The sequence below is a fragment of the Crinia signifera genome, chromosome 3 (assembly GCF_055691185.1).
Source record: "Crinia signifera chromosome 3, ASM5569118v1, whole genome shotgun sequence".
NCBI lineage: Eukaryota > Metazoa > Chordata > Amphibia > Anura > Myobatrachidae > Crinia > Crinia signifera.
In genome coordinates, this window is record NC_139219.1 from 115,879,339 (window position 1) to 115,903,390 (window position 24,052).

Sequence of the window (24,052 nt, forward strand, 5' to 3'; positions counted from 1 at the left end):
TATAACAGGCGTCTCTGTCCAGCTGACGCCGGCCTTATATTTCAAATTCACTGCCCAGTGGCGTGTGACGCCAGCCGCTTGGCTGACGCGGCTGGGAGCGGAAGTTTGGGTCATTGCCTAGCAATGCCCAATACTTCCGTCCTGAGCAACCGGCTACTGCCGGAGAAGATGGCGCCCATGTATTCATATTGTCCTTTCACGAGGATTATTGAGTGAACACCCCAGCTTTAATGGACTTTTGTAGTGAGTGTCACCCGCAACCCCCAATATACAGTATATATATATATATATATATATCTCTCTAGGAGAAAATAGAGAAGGTGCGCTTCATGGTGCATTAAACGATGTAAAATTTATTGGACACACAATATCCCAGGTAAAATAGTCAAGAGACTAGTACCATATAAAATGACACTCTGGGCTGGTTACCACACGACAATAGCATAAAGCCAAAGCAAAGCTGCTCACGATATCCGGGGACACACGGCAGGAATCGACCACCAGGGAAGCCGCCAAGCTGGCTTGCTGGACGGCAGGCAGGGGACGTCAAACACCGCAAACCCAGGGATGTCGGAGAAGGAGATCAGCTGGACGGACATGTATATATATATTATAAGGGCACAGTAGTGCCCTTATATTAAGGCTGAATGCAACAAACTGATTTTTCCCATAGGGAACTTTTTGGATGGGGGCATGGTGTTTGAGGGACTACACCTCAAAAGTGACTGGATGTACTGAGCTGAAATTTGGCATGTATGCGTAGAATCGTCAACCGGTGCTGCATGCCAAATTTCAGGGCAAAATATTGAACAATTGGGAGCGATCTAAACTTCCAACTGTCAGTTTTTTTCTTACACTTCAGAAATGACCACTTGTCACCCATGTTAGTCTATGAGGCTTTTTTTTGGGAAGGCATAACTCAGGGTAGAGGAACAATTGAGACTTGGGGTTTGTTTTATTAGGTAGATATTGTCCCAGTGTAGTGCCTTTTGGGGTTTAGATTTTTCAGATAGGTACAGTTTTTTTTTTAAATTTAGTGAAACGTCCCCCATTATAGAGATAGGAGATTTCAACTTGTTGCGCATGCGCAGTGCGCCAGCAGGGGGAGTACAGACAGAGGCCTCACTTGGGTGTACCAAGATGGCCGACGGAGATGCGAGGGCTCTGCAGAATCCACAGGAAGAAGAGTGCTGAGACTGCTGATGAGGTGACCTCAGTGGCGGAGCTACTGTGCAGACCCCGAGGTTGCCAGCGCAAATGGGGTCTGCGGGGCTGGATGCATTGAAATCTGTGTGGCAGTGTGCCTCTGTGCTACTCTGAGCTCTGGGTTCCCCGCTGCCTCAATTAACAGCTGCCTCAATTGACAGCTGTCTGCACCCAATGGAAGGACAGGACAGCTGAGCGATGGCTCAGCTGTCCAATTTTTTGAGACACAGCAGCAGAGATGGCACCAGCCACTCAGCAGAGGAGGGAGGCTCAGCGGCACTTGCTTGCTCCCTCCCCCTGTCCATTTGTCTCATTCCCCTGGTCCCCAATCTCCCTCCCCCGGTCCCCAATCAGCGGCTCCTGCTTCCTCCCCCTGTCCCATTGTGCAGCTATCACCCAGTGACTCATCCCTGCTCCTCAGTCGCTACGGACGCGGCCACAGAGGGACGGCAAGTGGCGTGCAGGGTGAGTGACAGCCCGGGGCTGTGAGGGGAGAGGAGGCCCGGCGGTGGCTCAATGGCTGGGAGGGGGTCTGTCTCCATTACTGCACACATTCTACAGGCACCGTGTAGCATATGGAGCATTTGTGATACTTACATGGCTTACATACACTGTGTGTGTGTGTGTGTTATTACACAGCAGTCCAGTGTGCGTGTTGATTGCATATGTACATTCACTGTGGGGTAGAATTATGATCTGACGATCAAGGGTATATGCGCTATCCCCGTGCCTTATATAGCGCTTCCCCTGATCTATCACACCCGCTGTGCGGGTGCTGTACCAGCGGCGGTGGGGGGATGGCGTCATAGCGCATGTACTAGTTTTAGTACAGGGCGCATACTGCATATCTAATTTATGAACGATTAGCATCGCTGACCGTTCCGACGCCAGAAGCTATCGACTTCGACAGCTGCAGGCGGGGATGCCCTATGCCTACAGCAGGGACAGCGCTGGCCCTGCTGCTGGCTCTGAGCTGCGCTGGGATCTCGCGTGAGTAGCGAGATCCCGCGCATGCGCAGTCCAGCCGGCCGGGAGAAGCAGACAGCGCGTCAGTGTTAACTGACGCGCTGTCAGCTGGAGGGGACATCGCTGGAGGGGGGAGTTAATGCTCCCCCGCTTCGGCGGCAAGATCTTAGTAGATTTTGACGGTGTCCCCTCCTGCTTCGCCTCGCTCTTAGCGCCGCTATAATAAATCTACCCCTGTGTGTGATGATACAGCAGATCCACTACATATACTTTGTGTTTTGCATATGTACACTGTGCATATGTGTGTGTGATAGAGATGCAGCAGATACACTACATATACTTCCAGTGTGTTATGCACACTCACTGTGTGTGTGTGTGTCATACAGCAGATACACTACATAATTATATATATATATATATATATATATATATATATATATATATAGCGGTCTCGATCAGCCGCTCAGCGGCACTTGCTCCCTGTCCCCTTGTCACCCTCCCCCAGTCCCCATCCAGCTTGATATCAGCAGCTCAGCGGCACTCATTACCTCTTCCTAACCCCTTGTCTCCCTCGCACGGTCCTCGGCAGACGAGGACAACCGCGCGGTGCGAGCAGCAGAAGGTTGGGAAGCTCAGGAGAGTGCACTGAAGAGCGGAGGAGGGGGAAGAAGGCTGCAGGAAACCTGGAACCAAAGGTCCGGACAGGATGAATGAAGAGTAGCAGAGCGGTGAATCATCCAGATTGTCCCCCAGAAGCAGCCTCCTTTGAAGCACAGTGGGCCAGGTTAGTAGCTACTACATACACATTCCACAGCCTATATCCCTACCCATACACACCGCGCAGCCTCTAACCCTAACCATACACACCCGCAGCCTATAACCCTAACCATACACACCGTGCAGCCTCTAACCATAACCATACACACCGTGCAGCCTCTAACCCTAACCATACACACCCCACAGCCTATAACCCTAACAATAAACACAGTGCAGCCTATAACCTTAACCATACACACCCACCCGCAGCCTGTAACCCTAACCATACACACACACAACCGCAGCCTGTAACCCTAACCATACACCCCCCGCAGCCTATTAACTTAACCATACACACCCTACAGCCTATGACACTAACCATGCACACACCCTGCAGCCTATAACACTAACTATACACACACCCTGCAGCCTATAACCCTAACCATGCACACACCCCACAGTCTATAACACTAACCATACACACATGTAGTAGTAGTACGTTTATTTATAAGGCGCCGCAAAGTGTCCGCAGCGCCGTACATAGCAGAAAAAAAAAAAAACCGCAGCCTATAACCCTAACCATACACACCGCGCAGCCTATAACCCTAACCATACACCTTGAGCAGCCTATAACCCTAACCATACACCCCCCACAGCCTATAACCCTAACCATACACCCCCCGCAGCCTATAACCCTAACCATACACACACACCCCAGCCTATATCCCTAACCATACATGCCCCCCTGCAGCCTATAACCCTAACCATACACACACAACCCAGCCTATAACCCTATCCATACACACACACTAGCCTATAACCCTAACCATACACACACACCCTGCAGCCTATAACCGTAACCATACACACACATCACAGCATATTACCCTAACCATACAAACACACCCTGCAGCCTATATACCTATTCAAACACCTACCCTGCAGCCTATAACTTTAACCATACACCAGTGATTTTCAACCTTTTTACCTTGCGGCACACTAAATAAGATTTTTAAATTGCCAAGGCACACCATGAGATCCCCACAGGGCAAAGCACTTTGGTTCCCACAGATAATAAAAACAAACCTTTTGGCCCCGATATATAAAACAATCACACTGGTCCCCACAGGTAACAAAAATAAAATTTGCCCTTTACATGAAAAGACGAGACCAGTAAATAACAGTTGAAGTGGTGGTGGCTGCAAACTGTTGGACATCACTAGATCTGGGGGCACACAGTGGTTGAAAAACACTGCCATACACACATGCCCTGCAGCCTATAACCTTAATCGAACATACACACCCCGCAGCCTATAACCCTAACCATACACACACCCCGCAGCCTATAACCGTAACCATACACACACCCCGCAGCCTATAACCCTAACCATATACACACAACCCAGCCTATAACCCTACCCATACACACACACCCGCAGCCTATAACCCTAACCATACACACACCCTGCAGCCTATAACCCTACCCATACACACACCCCGCAGCCTATAACCGTAACCATACACACACCCCGCAGCCTATAACCCTAACCATATACACACAACCTAGCCTATAACCCTACCCATACACACACACCCGCAGCCTATAACCCTAACCATACACACACCCTGCAGCCTATAACCCTAACCATATACACACCCCACAGCCTATAACCCTAACCATACACACACCCCGCAGCCTATTACCCTAACCATACACACACTGCAGCCTATAACCCTAAACATACACACACCCCGCAGCCTATAACACTAACCATACACACACCCTACAGCCTATAACCCTAACCATACACACACGCCCTGCAGCCTATAACCCTAACCATACACACACACCCTGCAGCCTATAACCTTAATCGAACACACACACCCCGCAGCCTATAACCCTACCCATACACACACCCCGCAGACTATAACCCTAACCATACACACACACCGCAGCATATAACCCTACCCATACACACACCCTGCAGCCTATAACCCTAACCATATACACACCCCACAGCATGTAACCCTAACCATACACATACAACCCGCAGCATATAACCTTAACCATACACACACCCTGCAGCCTATAACCCTAACTATACACACACACCCCGCAGCCTATAACCTTAACCATACACACACCCCACAGCCTATAACCCTAATCATACACACACCCCGCAGCCTATAACCCTAACCATACACACACCACGCAGCCTATAACCCTAACCATACACACACACCCACAGCCTATAACTCTAACCATACACACACCCCGCAGCCTATAACCCTAACCATACACACACCACGCAGCCTATAACCCTAACCATACACACACACCCACAGCCTATAACCCTAACCATACACACACACAACCGCAGCCTGTAACCCTAACCATACACCCCCCCGCAGCCTATAACCCTAACCATACACCATGAGCAGCCTATAACCCTAACTATACACCCCCCGCAGCCTATAACCCTAACCATACACCCCCCGCAGCCTATGACACTAACCATGCACACACCCTGCAGCCTATAACACTAACTATACACACACCCTGCAGCCTATAACCCTAACCATGCACACACCCCACAGTCTATAACACTAACCATACACACATACACCCCGCAGCCTATAACCCTAACCATACACACACACCCCGCAGCCTATAACCCTAACCATACACACCGCGCAGCCTATAACCCTAACCATACACCCTGAGCAGCCTATAACCCTAACCATACACCCCCCGCAGCCTATAACCCTAACCATACACCCCCCGCAGCCTATAACCCTAACCATACACACACACCCCAGCCTATATCCCTAACCATACATGCCCCCCCGCAGCCTATAACCCTAACCATACACACACAACCCAGCCTATAACCCTATCCATACACACACACTAGCCTATAACCCTAACCATACACACACACCCTGCAGCCTATAACCGTAACCATACACACACATCACAGCATATTACCCTAACCATACAAACACACCCTGCAGCCTATATACCTATTCAAACACCTACCCTGCAGCCTATAACTTTAACCATACACCAGTGATTTTCAACCTTTTTACCTTGCGGCACACTAAATAAGATTTTTAAATTGCCAAGGCACACCATGAGATCCCCACAGGGCAAAGCACTTTGGTTCCCACAGATAATAAAAACAAACCTATTGGCCCCGATATATAAAACAATCACACTGGTCCCCACAGGTAACAAAAATAAAATTTGCCCTTTACATGAAAAGACGAGACCAGTAAATAACAGTTGAAGTGGTGGTGGCTGCAAACTGTTGGACATCACTAGATCTGGGGGCACACAGTGGTTGAAAAACACTGCCATACACACATGCCCTGCAGCCTATAACCTTAATCGAACATACACACCCCGCAGCCTATAACCCTAACCATACACACACCCCGCAGCCTATAACCGTAACCATACACACACCCCGCAGCCTATAACCCTAACCATATACACACAACCCAGCCTATAACCCTACCCATACACACACACCCGCAGCCTATAACCCTAACCATACACACACCCCGCAGCCTATAACCCTACCCATACACACACCCCGCAGCCTATAACCGTAACCATACACACACCCCGCAGCCTATAACCCTAACCATATACACACAACCCAGCCTATAACCCTACCCATACACACACACCCGCAGCCTATAACCCTAACCATACACACACCCTGCAGCCTATAACCCTAACCATATACACACCCCACAGCCTATAACCCTAACCATACACACACCCCGCAGCCTATTACCCTAACCATACACACACTGCAGCCTATAACCCTAAACATACACACACCCCGCAGCCTATAACACTAACCATACACACACCCTACAGCCTATAACCCTAACCTGGTTAGGGTTATAGGCTGCAGGGCGTGTGTGTATGGTTAGGCTAACCATACACACACGCCCTGCAGCCTATAACCCTAACCATACACACACACCCTGCAGCCTATAACCTTAATCGAACACACACACCCCGCAGCCTATAACCCTACCCATACACACACCCCGCAGACTATAACCCTAACCACACACACACCCCGCAGCCTATAACCCTAACCATACACACACACCGCAGCATATAACCTTACCCATACACACACACCTCACAGCCTATAACCCTAACCATACACACACCCTGCAGCCTATAACCCTAACCATATACACACCCCACAGCATGTAACCCTAACCATACAAATACAACCCGCAGCCTATAACCCTAACCATACACACACCCTGCAGCCTATAACCCTAACTATACACACACACCCCGCAGCCTATAACCTTAACCATACACACACCCCACAGCCTATAACCCTAATCATACACACACCCCGCAGCCTATAACCCTAACCCTACACACACCACGCAGACTATTAGCCTAACCATACACACACCCTGCAGCCTATAACCCTAACCATACACACACCCTGCAGCCTATAACCCTAACCATACACACACACCCACAGCCTATAACTCTAACCATACACACACCCTGCAGCCTATAACCCTAACCATACACACACACTCTCCGCAGCATATAACCCTAACCATACACATACTCCACAGCCTGTAACCCTAACCATACACATACACCCCGCAGCATATAACCCTAACCATACACACACCCTGCAGCCTATAACCCTAACCATATACACACCCCACAGCCTATAACCCTAACCATACACACACACCCCGCAGCCTATAACCTTAACCATACACACACCCCACAGCCTATAACCCTAATCATACACACACCCCGCAGCCTATAACCCTAACCATACACACACCACGCAGACTATTAGCCTAACCATACACACACCCCGCAGCCTATAACCCTAACCATACACACACCCTGCAGCCTATAACCCTAACCATACACACACACCCACAGCCTATAACTCTAACCATACACACACCCTGCAGCCTGTAACCCTAACCATACACACACACAACCGCAGCCTGTAACCCTAACCATACACCCCCCCGCAGCCTATTAACTTAACCATACACACCCTACAGCCTATGACACTAACCATGCACACACCCCGCAGCCTATAACCCTAACCATACACACACACCGCAGCATATAACCCTACCCATACACACACACCTCACAGCCTATAACCCTAACCATACACACACCCTGCAGCCTATAACCCTAACCATATACACACCCTGCAGCCTATAACCCTAACCATACACACACACCCACAGCCTATAACTCTAACCATACACACACCCTGCAGCCTATAACCCTAACCATACACACACCCTGCAGCCTATAACCCTAACCATACACACACGCCCTGCAGCCTATAACCCTAACCATACACACACACCCTGCAGCCTATAACCTTAATCGAACACACACACCCCGCAGCCTATAACCCTACCCATACACACACCCCGCAGACTATAACCCTAACCACACACACACCCCGCAGCCTATAACCCTAACCATACACACACACCGCAGCATATAACCCTACCCATACACACACCCTGCAGCCTATAACCCTAACCATATACACACCCCACAGCATGTAACCCTAACCATACACATACAACCCGCAGCATATAACCCTAACCATACACACACCCTGCAGCCTATAACCCTAACTATACACACACACCCCGCAGCCTATAACCTTAACCATACACACACCCCACAGCCTATAACCCTAATCATACACACACCCCGCAGCCTATAACCCTAACCATACACACACCACGCAGACTATTAGCCTAACCATACACACACCCCGCAGCCTATAACCCTAACCATACACACACCCTGCAGCCTATAACCCTAACCATACACACACACCCACAGCCTATAACTCTAACCATACACACACCCTGCAGCCTGTAACCCTAACCATACACACACACAACCGCAGCCTGTAACCCTAACCATACACCCCCCCGCAGCCTATTAACTTAACCATACACACCCTACAGCCTATGACACTAACCATGCACACACCCTGCAGCCTATAACACTAACTATACACACACCCTGCAGCCTATAACCCTAACCATGCACACACCCCACAGTCTATAACACTAACCATACACACATACACCCCGCAGCCTATAACCCTAACCATACACACACACCCCGCAGCCTATAACCCTAACCATACACCCCCCGCAGCCTATAACCCTAACCATACACACACACCCCAGCCTATATCCCTAACCATACATGCCCCCCCGCAGCCTATAACCCTAACCATACACACACAACCCAGCCTATAACCCTATCCATACACACACACTAGCCTATAACCCTAACCATACACACACACCCTGCAGCCTATAACCGTAACCATACACACACATCACAGCATATTACCCTAACCATACAAACACGCCCTGCAGCCTATATACCTATTCAAACACCTACCCTGCAGCCTATAACTTTAACCATACACCAGTGATTTTCAACCTTTTTACCTTGCGGCACACTAAATAAGATTTTTAAATTGCCAAGGCACACCATGAGATCCCCACAGGGCAAAGCACTTTGGTTCCCACAGATAATAAAAACAAACCTATTGGCCCCGATATATAAAACAATCACACTGGTCCCCACAGGTAACAAAAATAAAATTTGCCCTTTACATGAAAAGACGAGACCAGTAAATAACAGTTGAAGTGGTGGTGGCTGCAAACTGTTGGACATCACTAGATCTGGGGGCACACAGTGGTTGAAAAACACTGCCATACACACATGCCCTGCAGCCTATAACCTTAATCGAACATACACACCCCGCAGCCTATAACCCTACCCATACACACACCCCGCAGCCTATAACCGTAACCATACACACACCCCGCAGCCTATAACCCTAACCATATACACACAACCCAGCCTATAACCCTACCCATACACACACACCTCGCAGACTATAACCCTAACCATACACACACCCTGCAGCCTATAACCCTAACCATATACACACCCCACAGCCTATAACCCTAACCATACACACACCCCACAGCCTATTACCCTAACCATACACACACTGCAGCCTATAACCCTAAACATACACACACCCCGCAGCCTATAACACTAACCATACACACACCCTACAGCCTATAACCCTAACCATACACACACGCCCTGCAGCCTATAACCCTAACCATACACACACACCCTGCAGCCTATAACCTTAATCGAACACACACACCCCGCAGCCTATAACCCTACCCATACACACACCCCGCAGACTATAACCCTAACCACACACACACCCCGCAGCCTATATCCCTAACCATACACACACACCGCAGCATATAACCCTACCCATACACACACCCTGCAGCCTATAACCCTAACCATATACACACCCCACAGCATGTAACCCTAACCATACACATACAACCCGCAGCATATAACCTTAACCATACACACACCCTGCAGCCTATAACCCTAACTATACACACACACCCCGCAGCCTATAACCTTAACCATACACACACCCCACAGCCTATAACCCTAATCATACACACACCCCGCAGCCTATAACCCTAACCATACACACACCACGCAGACTATTAGCCTAACCATACACACACCCCGCAGCCTATAACCCTAACCATACACACACCCTGCAGCCTATAACCCTGCCTGTAACCCTAACCATACACCCCCCCGCAGCCTATAACCCTAACCATACACCCTGAGCAGCCTATAACCCTAACCATACACCCCCCGCAGCCTATAACCCTAACCATACACCCCCCGCAGCCTATGACACTAACCATGCACACACCCTGCAGCCTATAACACTAACTATACACACACCCTGCAGCCTATAACCCTAACCATGCACACACCCCACAGTCTATAACACTAACCATACACACATACACCCCGCAGCCTATAACCCTAACCATACACACACACCCCGCAGCCTATAACCCTAACCATACACACCGCGCAGCCTATAACCCTAACCATACACCCTGAGCAGCCTATAACCCTAACCACTGGCGTAACTACCGTCCCGCAGCCCCCGCCGTGGCGGGGAGGCGCTGAGGGTATGTGGGCGCCGGGGGGCTGCGGGACGACAGTCACTGTCTGCCTGCCTGTCTGTGTGTGTGCGCACCGTCCGGGTCCCAGCTCTCCCGGCTATTGCCGCAGCGCTGCTCTCTCACTGATACAAAAAGTGACACTTGGAAAATGGCTGCCCCCATACCGCAGACAGTTTTTCGTCTGCTGTATGGGGGCAGCCATTTTCCAAGTGTCACTTTCGTTAGCAGCAGTAGCCGGGAGAGCCGGGACCCGGCGCGGACGGATGCGGCCCAAGGTAAAACACACACGCACACAAACACACACATACACACACACACACGCTCTCTCCCCTCAATCCCCTTCCCTCCCTCCCTCCCCCCCCCGCGCGCCACGGCTCCACGCTGCTTGTTTTTTTTTTTGTTTTTTTTAGGGGGGGGGGGGCGCCCCCCTGCATTTTCGGCAGGGGGGCGCACAATTATTAGTTACGCCACTGACCCTAACCATACACCCCCCGCAGCCTATAACCCTAACCATACACCCCCCGCAGCCTATAACCCTAACCATACACACACACCCCAGCCTATATCCCTAACCATACATGCCCCCCCGCAGCCTATAACCCTAACCATACACACACAACCCAGCCTATAACCCTATCCATACACACACACTAGCCTATAACCCTAACCATACACACACACCCTGCAGCCTATAACCGTAACCATACACACACATCACAGCATATTACCCTAACCATACAAACACACCCTGCAGCCTATATACCTATTCAAACACCTACCCTGCAGCCTATAATTTTAACCATACACCAGTGATTTTCAACCTTTTTACCTTGCGGCACACTAAATAAGATTTTTAAATTGCCAAGGCACACCATGAGATCCCCACAGGGCAAAGCACTTTGGTTCCCACAGATAATAAAAACAAACCTATTGGCCCCGATATATAAAACAATCACACTGGTCCCCACAGGTAACAAAAATAAAATTTGCCCTTTACATGAAAAGACGAGACCAGTAAATAACAGTTGAAGTGGTGGTGGCTGCAAACTGTTGGACATCACTAGATCTGGGGGCACACAGTGGTTGAAAAACACTGCCATACACACATGCCCTGCAGCCTATAACCTTAATCGAACATACACACCCCGCAGCCTATAACCCTAACCATACACACACCCCGCAGCCTATAACCGTAACCATACACACACCCCGCAGCCTATAACCCTAACCATATACACACAACCCAGCCTATAACCCTACCCATACACACACACCCGCAGCCTATAACCCTAACCATACACACACCCTGCAGCCTATAACCCTACCCATACACACACCCCGCAGCCTATAACCGTAACCATACACACACCCCGCAGCCTATAACCCTAACCATATACACACAACCCAGCCTATAACCCTACCCATACACACACACCCGCAGCCTATAACCCTAACCATACACACACCCTGCAGCCTATAACCCTAACCATATACACACCCCACAGCCTATAACCCTAACCATACACACACCCCGCAGCCTATTACCCTAACCATACACACACTGCAGCCTATAACCCTAAACATACACACACCCCGCAGCCTATAACACTAACCATACACACACCCTACAGCCTATAACCCTAACCTGGTTAGGGTTATAGGCTGCAGGGCGTGTGTGTATGGTTAGGCTAACCATACACACACGCCCTGCAGCCTATAACCCTAACCATACACACACACCCTGCAGCCTATAACCTTAATCGAACACACACACCCCGCAGCCTATAACCCTACCCATACACACACCCCGCAGACTATAACCCTAACCACACACACACCCCGCAGCCTATAACCCTAACCATACACACACACCGCAGCATATAACCCTACCCATACACACACACCTCACAGCCTATAACCCTAACCATACACACACCCTGCAGCCTATAACCCTAACCATATACACACCCCACAGCATGTAACCCTAACCATACAAATACAACCCGCAGCCTATAACCCTAACCATACACACACCCTGCAGCCTATAACCCTAACTATACACACACACCCCGCAGCCTATAACCTTAACCATACACACACCCCACAGCCTATTACCCTAATCATACACACACCCCGCAGCCTATAACCCTAACCCTACACACACCACGCAGACTATTAGCCTAACCATACACACACCCTGCAGCCTATAACCCTAACCATACACACACCCTGCAGCCTATAACCCTAACCATACACACACACCCACAGCCTATAACTCTAACCATACACACACCCTGCAGCCTATAACCCTAACCATACACACACACTCTCCGCAGCATATAACCCTAACCATACACATACTCCACAGCCTGTAACCCTAACCATACACATACACCCCGCAGCATATAACCCTAACCATACACACACCCTGCAGCCTATAACCCTAACCATATACACACCCCACAGCCTATAACCCTAACCATACACACACACCCCGCAGCCTATAACCTTAACCATACACACACCCCACAGCCTATAACCCTAATCATACACACACCCCGCAGCCTATAACCCTAACCATACACACACCACGCAGACTATTAGCCTAACCATACACACACCCCGCAGCCTATAACCCTAACCATACACACACCCTGCAGCCTATAACCCTAACCATACACACACACCCACAGCCTATAACTCTAACCATACACACACCCTGCAGCCTGTAACCCTAACCATACACACACACAACCGCAGCCTGTAACCCTAACCATACACCCCCCCGCAGCCTATTAACTTAACCATACACACCCTACAGCCTATGACACTAACCATGCACACACCCCGCAGCCTATAACCCTAACCATACACACACACCGCAGCATATAACCCTACCCATACACACACACCTCACAGCCTATAACCCTAACCATACACACACCCTGCAGCCTATAACCCTAACCATATACACACCCTGCAGCCTATAACCCTAACCATACACACACACCCACAGCCTATAACTCTAACCATACACACACCCTGCAGCCTATAACCCTAACCATACACACACCCTGCAGCCTATAACCCTAACCATACACACACGCCCTGCAGCCTATAACCCTAACCATACACACACACCCTGCAGCCTATAACCTTAATCGAACACACACACCCCGCAGCCTATAACCCTACCCATACACACACCCCGCAGACTATAACCCTAACCACACACACACCCCGCAGCCTATAACCCTAACCATACACACACACCGCAGCATATAACCCTACCCATACACACACCCTGCAGCCTATAACCCTAACCATATACACACCCCACAGCATGTAACCCTAACCATACACATACAACCCGCAGCATATAACCCTAACCATACACACACCCTGCAGCCTATAACCCTAACTATACACACACACCCCGCAGCCTATAACCTTAACCATACACACACCCCACAGCCTATAACCCTAATCATACACACACCCCGCAGCCTATAACCCTAACCATACACACACCACGCAGACTATTAGCCTAACCATACACACACCCCGCAGCCTATAACCCTAACCATACACACACCCTGCAGCCTATAACCCTAACCATACACACACACCCACAGCCTATAACTCTAACCATACACACACCCTGCAGCCTGTAACCCTAACCATACACACACAACCGCAGCCTGTAACCCTAACCATACACCCCCCCGCAGCCTATTAACTTAACCATACACACCCTACAGCCTATGACACTAACCATGCACACACCCTGCAGCCTATAACACTAACTATACACACACCCTGCAGCCTATAACCCTAACCATGCACACACCCCACAGTCTATAACACTAACCATACACACATACACCCCGCAGCCTATAACCCTAACCATACACACACACCCCGCAGCCTATAACCCTAACCATACACCCCCCGCAGCCTATAACCCTAACCATACACACACACCCCAGCCTATATCCCTAACCAAACATGCCCCCCCGCAGCCTATAACCCTAACCATACACACACAACCCAGCCTATAACCCTATCCATACACACACACTAGCCTATAACCCTAACCATACACACACACCCTGCAGCCTATAACCGTAACCATACACACACATCACAGCATATTACCCTAACCATACAAACACGCCCTGCAGCCTATATACCTATTCAAACACCTACCCTGCAGCCTATAACTTTAACCATACACCAGTGATTTTCAACCTTTTTACCTTGCGGCACACTAAATAAGATTTTTAAATTGCCAAGGCACACCATGAGATCCCCACAGGGCAAAGCACTTTGGTTCCCACAGATAATAAAAACAAACCTATTGGCCCCGATATATAAAACAATCACACTGGTCCCCACAGGTAACAAAAATAAAATTTGCCCTTTACATGAAAAGACGAGACCAGTAAATAACAGTTGAAGTGGTGGTGGCTGCAAACTGTTGGACATCACTAGATCTGGGGGCACACAGTGGTTTAAAAACACTGCCATACACACATGCCCTGCAGCCTATAACCTTAATCGAACATACACATGTAATATCCTAACCTCAGTATTAATGCTTCTTTACCTTTTTCTTTCTTTCAGGTTCTATTGTCTCTCTCCCGGACGACTTCCAGAATTTTTCTTCGGTAAGTATAGTCACGGTTGTGTATCATGAAACGTTTATTTATATAACCGATGAATATATTTGCAATACATATATTTATATACATGTAGTTGTAACACTTTATGTGATGAAGAAAAGTAACAGGATACTGATAAAATTACACTAAGTGCGTACCAGCGATATAGAATACTACCAATTTCACAAAAGTTTTCAATGACCTGTTAAAGTTTATCTATTAACTCTATGATAACACAAATGAATCTTTATATTCCCACAACTGGACCCATATTATTTTAAGATATGGTACCAACCAGCATACGGTAAATCGATACTCTACAAGGGTACTTGTACAGTCTGTATATCTAGCAAGGAGGTGCCAAGTTCAATCAGTTAATGAGTCTCGGAGTCCCAGATTATGCTAACCTCCTTGCCAAGATAGTTTTGATCAGCGTTTAACTTCCCTGTAGTATACGGCTAATCACAAAATATTTGTACTCCAACTGGTATCTTGTATAGATGCACTGTAACTTGTACTTATCCTGTCCACTCAGGATGTTGCTATAAATTACTCAGTGTAAACTTTCAAGCTGTATGCAGATTCAGAGGAGCGCCTCCTGGCTCAGTGAACCGGGTCTAGCTCTTCTCTTTACTTGCAGATGGATATAATGAATAAACTTCCTCCAAGTTGTCTAAACTGTCTGAGTTCTCTGTCTGTTCTACTTGGGCGAGTTATAATTCGTGAAACAATTTAATGACAGTAAGCACGGATCTATGAAGCAGTTCTATAGCTACAGCAGTGTTTCCCTGGTTACCCTGGCAACAGGCCTCAGTTGTTTCCTTTCCTGTCAGAATTACAAGCTGTAAGCTATATGTTCAAAGTAGCAGGCTTATATGTCTTCCTGGAGTCTGTGCTGTGTTAATTAGAGTTCAATTCAGCTACTCTGTTTACATACAGTTAAATGGAAGATACACTGCCTGTCAGTACGCTGCACTGTGTGAAACGGACAAGCATAAATGAGTCTCCCTTAGGATACACTGCGCTGGCTGAATATGTAACAGTTAGTCTCTTTTATGTAGTATAATACTTATATGCAAGAGCCACTGCGTTCCTGAGGTAACTTCTAACAGATATATTTGCAGAAAGGTAAGGAGTGTCTGAATGCTGTAAGGTTTTCTCACTCGATTCCTGTCAGTTAGCTTTCCATATGTTAACACTGACTGACCTTACTTAGTTGGCAAATACTGTAATCCACAGACTGTATAGTTACTGTACGCTGTATATTGACCATAGCCTGTATCCTGCTCAGAGGGATCAACAAACTGCTCTTTGCTGACTCCGCTTGGATATGTGGAGATAAACTGTCTAGGGCTACACTGAGTGCTTCTGTGAGTGATAGGGAAGGGATTGAACTCGCTGCTTAGGTAGCTGTTTATTGCTTGTATAACATGCACCCTGGAACACTTCGCCTGTGGAGTTCTGGCAGCCTTATGAACATCAGCAGTGCCTGAGACTGAATGCAATGGAGTTCACACTGAACACAATATAGCTGGCAATTTTATATCACTTTACTAGTTCGTCTTCCACTCTCTCCCTCTCTGCTTGGGCTGCTATGTAGCTGTACAATGTGAGCTGTCAGGGCTGAGGTAAATGGCTCCCTATATGGTGCTGGGCGGGTAAGGGCTGTGTTTAGGCTGAACTGTCACTGCGTAGTAAGGCTCTGTGAGTGGCTGTGACTGAGATAGAGGCCGTGCTGGAGATGTGCTATGCTGCTGTGTGGGTGGGTTTATCACTCACCACTCCCCATCTATGTCACTCGGTTCCAGGTTTCCCCAATCTCTGCCTCGGTAGCTGTTACTCCAATGCTGCATCACTCCTGATCAGCCCTCTTGCTCCGTCTCTTATCTGCCTCCGTCCTGTCACTCAGACCCTGTGTCACAGCACAGCCTCCGACCTCCTGCTGCCCAGCTCTGCAGTCTTAACTCCTTCTTCCCTGAGGTAACTCTCCCCTCCGTTATCAGCTGTGTTCTATTTATAACCCAGCAGCACGCGAGCCTCCAGCTTCCCGCTCTCAGCGCGTGCTGTAAAACTTTATTACACAGAGATTTATTGTTGTCTTTGATCCCCTCTGTACAGGGCATTTTAACTCTGTAAGGGCATTCCCCTCCAGGGAACTTCAGTGCATAAAATAAATAATAAACACACTGCTTTCTATGAGAGTCTCTATTGCCTTCTGTGAAGGCATCTTTATATATGTCCATGAAACATGTAATGTCCCCTATGGAGGTGGTATATAGGTACACAGCAACCATATCTTACAATAAAACAAGAAACTAGGGCATCACAGGCCCACAGTATGTAAATACTACTCTAAGCATAACATTATTTACGCAGGATATTACATTCTTCCCGGCTGGAATATTGCATGTCCCCATGCAACAATCTGGGCTGACTATAACCTCTAATGAACTGAAGGGATAGTCTTTTTCATCTCCCGATAGAGTGTCAGTATCCGGATGAAGGGTTCTCCGTTTATAATTTCTCTTCAGGACCTCGACCGCTCCGGGACCACCCAGCCTCAGGGGGTCACACCTTTTGGTGGACCAGCGCAATGCCCCGCACCGGTCACCGGCATTCCACGGGAAGTCTACGTACGGTAGCGTATGGGTACTATGCCCCTGGTGCTTCGGACTGGTCGCTCTCTCGGCAGAATCTGACTTTCCTCTTCTTCTTGATCTAATTCCACTGCACTTGATCCAAATTGGCTTCCAATTCTGAAGTGTGGACCACACAGGAGCATACACATTTCTGCAGGATCGGGCGTGAATTCACATTCTGAGAGACGGTTGTCTGTGATCTCTAGTGTCTCTTCGACCCACCATGGATCTGATGTGGCCGTACACAGTTTCAACTGCTCTCGGGGTACATGAATGAATGGGCCGTTCTGATCCTGCTGGATTTGGTAAGCGTGGAAGTCATTGGTTGGAATTCCCGTAATGGTGTAGGGCTGCGTTTCCCACCTAGGGTCCAGTTTACTTTTCCTGCGATTCTGTCGCCGCCATACTTTATCGCCTTTCTGTAATGGTCTCTCAATACGACCGATGTCATAATTTCTCTGCTGCCGTTTGTGCACTGCCTTCATTCGGTCATCTACTATCTCTCTGACGATTTTCATTTGTTGTTGATGTTTCTCAGTCCAATGACTGACCCCTTTGTCAGTTTCTTCAAGGTTGGGATAAAGTTCTGAGTCTTTTGGTAGGCTCCCCTCTCGCCCAAACATGAGGTAGAAAGGCGTGTAACCGGTAGAGCAGTGGTTGACGTTATTGTAGAGGTACGTAAGATGAGGTAATAGGCTTGGCCACTGAGTCCGTTGTTCTCTTGAAAGCTTCGTAAGCATCCCGATGATGGTTTGATTAGCCTTCTCACACAGTCCGTTCGTCTGTGGATGATAGGCTGTTGTCCGAATTTTCTTGCATCCGTACATTGCACACAATTCCTGAAATAGCTGAGCTTCAAAGGCGGGCCCACGGTCTGTAAGGACTTGTTCTGGGGTTCCATATGGCTGAATGAAATGCTTAAGGAGCATCCTTGCCGTAGTTCTTGCTGTTAGATCTTTTACCGGGACTGCAACCAGGAGTTTAGTAAAGTGGTCAGTGATAGTCAGGGCATACTCAATCCCACTGGCACTAGTCTCCAATTTCACGTGATCTAGGGCCACCAACTCCAATGGCCGTTGGGTTGTGATGGGACATAACGGATCTCGCTGTCTCGGATCTGGTTGTCTCTTCAAAGAACATGCCACGCAGTCTTGGCACCATCTCGCGACGTCCTCTTTCATGCCTACCCAGAAGAACCTATCTCTCAAGATGGCTTCTGTTTTGCTGACTCCGAAATGGCCTGAGTGGTCATGGTAGGCTTGCAGGACGGTCCGATTCTGGTGTCTGGGTATGACAATTTGAGTTACTTTAACATGCGTGCTAGGATCACACCGCAGCCGGACAAGTAATCCTTCCTTCACCTGCAGTCGATCTTGCTGCCGGAGAAGTTTGATCAACTCTGGGGGTGCTTGTATCCGCTGCTGTTTGGACAGTTTTTGTCCTGAATGGATGATCCGGAGCAATTCCTTTATAATGGGATCCTCCTGCTGTACTCTCTGCCAATCTACCGTAGGCCCTTTGTCTGGCGTCTCTTCCCTTGTCACGGTAAGAGGATTCGAATGTCCCACTTTCCTGCGACTTCTTTGGGGTCTTGGGACAAAAGCCGGTATCTCGATCCTCTCATTTTCGTCTTCCTGCTCTGGGAGTGTCACGTTCGGCAGGCGTGATAACGCGTCGGCATTGGTATTAGACTTCCCACTGCGGTATTTGATGGTGTATCGGAAGTTCGCCAACCTTGACATCCAGCGTTGTTCCAAAGCGCCTAGATGTGCATTGTCCAAATGAGCCAAGGGATTATTATCAGTTATGATGGTGAAGGAGGCAGCCGTAAGGTAACTCCTGAATTTTTCGGTGACGGCCCAAATGACTGCCAATAGTTCAAGCTTGAACGCACTATAGTTCTCTGGGTTTCGTTCAGTTTTTCGCAGGCCCCGGCTGGCATATGCGATGACCTTCTCTTGGCCGTTTTGCACCTGTGCTAAGACCGCCCCTAAACCGGTGTTGCTGGCATCGGTGTATACGCAGAAAGGTTGTTCATAGTCGGGATATGCGAGCAGAGGGGCATTCACTAGAGAAGTTTTCAGCTGTTCGAAGGCCACCTGTTGTTGTTCGGTCCACTCGACTGAGGTATTCCCCCTTCTCTCTGATCCAGATCGGCCTCTAAGTAAGGCATGCAGAGGGGCAGCTATCTTGGCAAAATGATGGACAAACCTCCGGTAATAGCTCGCGAAGCCTAAAAAACTTCTGACATCTTTAACTGTTTTTGGAACTGGCCACTCGGTTACAGCCTGGATCTTCTCCGGATCGGGGTGGATTCCTTTGGCACTCACTATGTGTCCTAGATATTGTACCTCCGGTTTCAGCAGATGGCACTTGGCTGGGTTTAGCTTGAGACCAGTCGTAATCAGTTGGGTGAACACCTCTCTCAAATGTTCTAGATGATCTTCATATGTTCTCGAAAATATAATTACATCATCCAGGTATAGGAGAATTATTTCGAAATTTTGATGGCCCAAACAGTGTTCCATTAGTCTTTGGAAGGTCGCAGGGGCATTACATAGGCCGAAGGGCATCCGTTCGAACTCAAACAACCCCATAGGCGTAGTAAAGGCCGTCTTTTCCCGATGTTCTGGGGCGACTGGGATTTGCCAATACCCGCTTGTGAGGTCCAACGTTGAGAAGTACTGAGCGGTCTTTAATGCTGTCAATGATTCCTCTATCCTGGGCAGCGGATAGGCATCCTTGTGGGTCACATTGTTTAGTTTCCTATAGTCCACACAAAATCTCAAGGTGCCATTTTTCTTACGAACCAATACAATGGGGGCCGCCCAGGGACTGTGACTCTCTCTTATTACGCCAGCCTGCTTCATTTCTGTTAGCATTTCTCGCACTGGCTGGTATAATGCAGGCGCCAAAGGACGATGTCGCTCCTTGATGGGGGGATGATCTCCGGTTGGAATGTAATGAACTACATTTTTAGCTGTCCCGAAATCCGAGGGAGATTGACTAAATGCTTGTGAGTGCTCCTTCACCACTCGCAACACCCCTTCTTTCTGTTCCGGTGTGGTCCAGGAATCTCCCACCTGTAGGTTATCCCACCACCGATTCTCTTCTGTTTCTTTGGCGGAGGATACCTTCTCAGCTTGTTGGGGAGCCACAAATGCTTTTCCTTCAAAGACGTCTTCGAAACTCACGTCCGTCAACCGGGCCACCGGACAGTTTTTATACAATTTAATGGGGAAACTATGAGGGTTAAGCACTCTTACAAAGACTTGACCTTGGTGTACTCTGGTCACTGCTCTCGCCACCGCAAAGGGGGATTGGCCGTCTGGATCATGAGGTTCAATGATAGCTTCGTAATCTTTTCCTCCTATCCCAAACCGAGCTTTGCACTGTAGCATTACTTCAGAATTTGGTTTGAGAAGGACCAGGGTCCTATCACTAATCCTTGCTTTGCCGATCTCCCCTTGCTCATTGGTGAAACTCTCCACTCCTTTGAGCCATCGAACTGTTTGTATCAACGCCTTTCGTTCTTCCCTGTTTGCCTTATTCATTTCCTCCTTGAGCGACTCCACCAGTTCCTCGGGACAGTGTTTTAGTGCATTCATCCCCAATATAATCGGGGGCAACTGTTCATTGGATCCGTTGGTGATTAAACAACCTTGGTGTGGCAACCGTGCTTTTCCAACTGTCAATTCAGCCTCCCAATATCCGCAGTATTCGATCTCTTGCCCATTACTGGCTAGCAATTGAATCCAGTTCTCAGGAGGAGTCAATATTTCTTCTCTGGGCCAATACTTTTCGAATTCAGTGAGGCGAATGGTGGTAACTTGGGATCCAGTGTCCAACAGGGCGGGGATTTCCACGTTGTTTACCAGAATGTTCACATGTGGACACGATCCAACATAACGAGACCACCATGACGGAGAATTTGGACCTACTGAGGGGTGTTCTCCCGAGGGTAGGTCCGTGACCTCGGGTCTTCCCCGTTTAAATCTTCCTCCATGCAAAATCGCTCGATATGTCCGCTCTTACTGCAGCGTCTGCAAATTGGGCTCCCGTGGGAGTCGAATCTATCGGTGGCCCGTCGCCCTCTCCCAGACGTCGTTGTCCATCGTGTCCGCCCTTGACCCCGTTGTCCTGTATTCTCCCCTCCCCGTCTTAACAGTGCTTGTTCTTGTCGGAGGTCTTTTAGCTCTCTGCCCATTTCCGCCAGACTTTTCGTAAGAATGTCTAATTTGTCTGCCAGTGGTCCGGAGATGTCCCGGCTGGACTGTACTTGTTGAGTCATTGCTCCTTTCTTACTGCGGGGAAGCGTCTTAGGGGCTACTTCTTCTTCATCCTCATCCTCTTCTTCTGTATCTGTGGTTATGTGCCCCTCTTCCTCATCGCACTGATTTAAGCCCAGTATTTGGAATATAGCTTCTTTGAATTTGGAGAAGGTGCCGCCTGGGTTTTGCTTCCTCCACATCCGGAGTTGAGCACGTACCGCTTTCTCCCTGGCCCCTTCCACAAAAAGATTGATCAAGGTCTCGTTCTCTTGTTCCTTATCGCCCGGCTCGACTGCCTGAATAGCGTGTGAAGCTTCTTGTAATGCTAGGGCGAAGTCTCTTAAAGATTCTTGTGGCTTTTGTTTCCTTGAATACAAATGTCCTTTTAAATCTGCAGGTGTTCGTGCGTCGAATATACTAGCCAATTTTTTAAAGATGTCCTGTACTGTCACTTTCCGTTCTCTTTTCCATGCCTTTACCTCCCTTCTTGCTGGCCCTTTCAACTGTCCTAATAAAATCTGTACTTGTTGATCGTTGCTCACGTGGCACATGTCCAACATGGATTGCATTCTGTCCTTAAAATCCCTGAAGGTTGTTGTTCCTGCCATGCGTTTGTTTCCCGAGTATGAGGGCAGCCATGGAGCACCGACATAATATGGCATGGTAATAGGGGAATATTCTGCCATCTCCCCCCTCTTTCTCACAGTTACGCTCTCCGGAGACGGAAGAACCCTTCTTTTCGTTGACTTTGGATTTGGTGTGTCAGATTCTGCCATTTCGCCTTTACTTAGATTGTTATTGTCTGGTTGTATCCTGTTCGTAGACGCCAAATCAATTCCTTGTAATATCCTAACCTCAGTATTAATGCTTCTTTACCTTTTTCTTTCTTTCAGGTTCTATTGTCTCTCTCCCGGACGACTTCCAGAATTTTTCTTCGGTAAGTATAGTCACGGTTGTGTATCATGAAACGTTTATTTATATAACCGATGAATATATTTGCAATACATATATTTATATACATGTAGTTGTAACACTTTATGTGATGAAGAAAAGTAACAGGATACTGATAAAATTACACTAAGTGCGTACCAGCGATATAGAATACTACCAATTTCACAAAAGTTTTCAATGACCTGTTAAAGTTTATCTATTAACTCTATGATAACACAAATGAATCTTTATATTCCCACAACTGGACCCATATTATTTTAAGATATGGTACCAACCAGCATACGGTAAATCGATACTCTACAAGGGTACTTGTACAGTCTGTATATCTAGCAAGGAGGTGCCAAGTTCAATCAGTTAATGAGTCTCGGAGTCCCAGATTATGCTAACCTCCTTGCCAAGATAGTTTTGATCAGCGTTTAACTTCCCTGTAGTATACGGCTAATCACAAAATATTTGTACTCCAACTGGTATCTTGTATAGATGCACTGTAACT

At 48.2% G+C, this 24,052-nt stretch overlaps 1 protein-coding gene and 1 long non-coding RNA gene across 4 annotated transcripts in view; one reads left to right on the forward strand and one right to left on the reverse strand.

The window, feature by feature from the left end:
• KMO (kynurenine 3-monooxygenase) overlaps positions 1 to 24,052 on the reverse strand; it is a 744,737-nt gene that overhangs the window by 104,116 nt on the left and 616,569 nt on the right. The window lies entirely within an intron of this gene.
• On the forward strand, positions 2,770 to 23,528 carry LOC146063729 (uncharacterized). Its single transcript, XR_014471648.1, has 3 exons — positions 2,770 to 2,956; positions 15,661 to 15,704; positions 23,502 to 23,528. It is a non-coding gene; the product is annotated as an uncharacterized LOC146063729 (long non-coding RNA).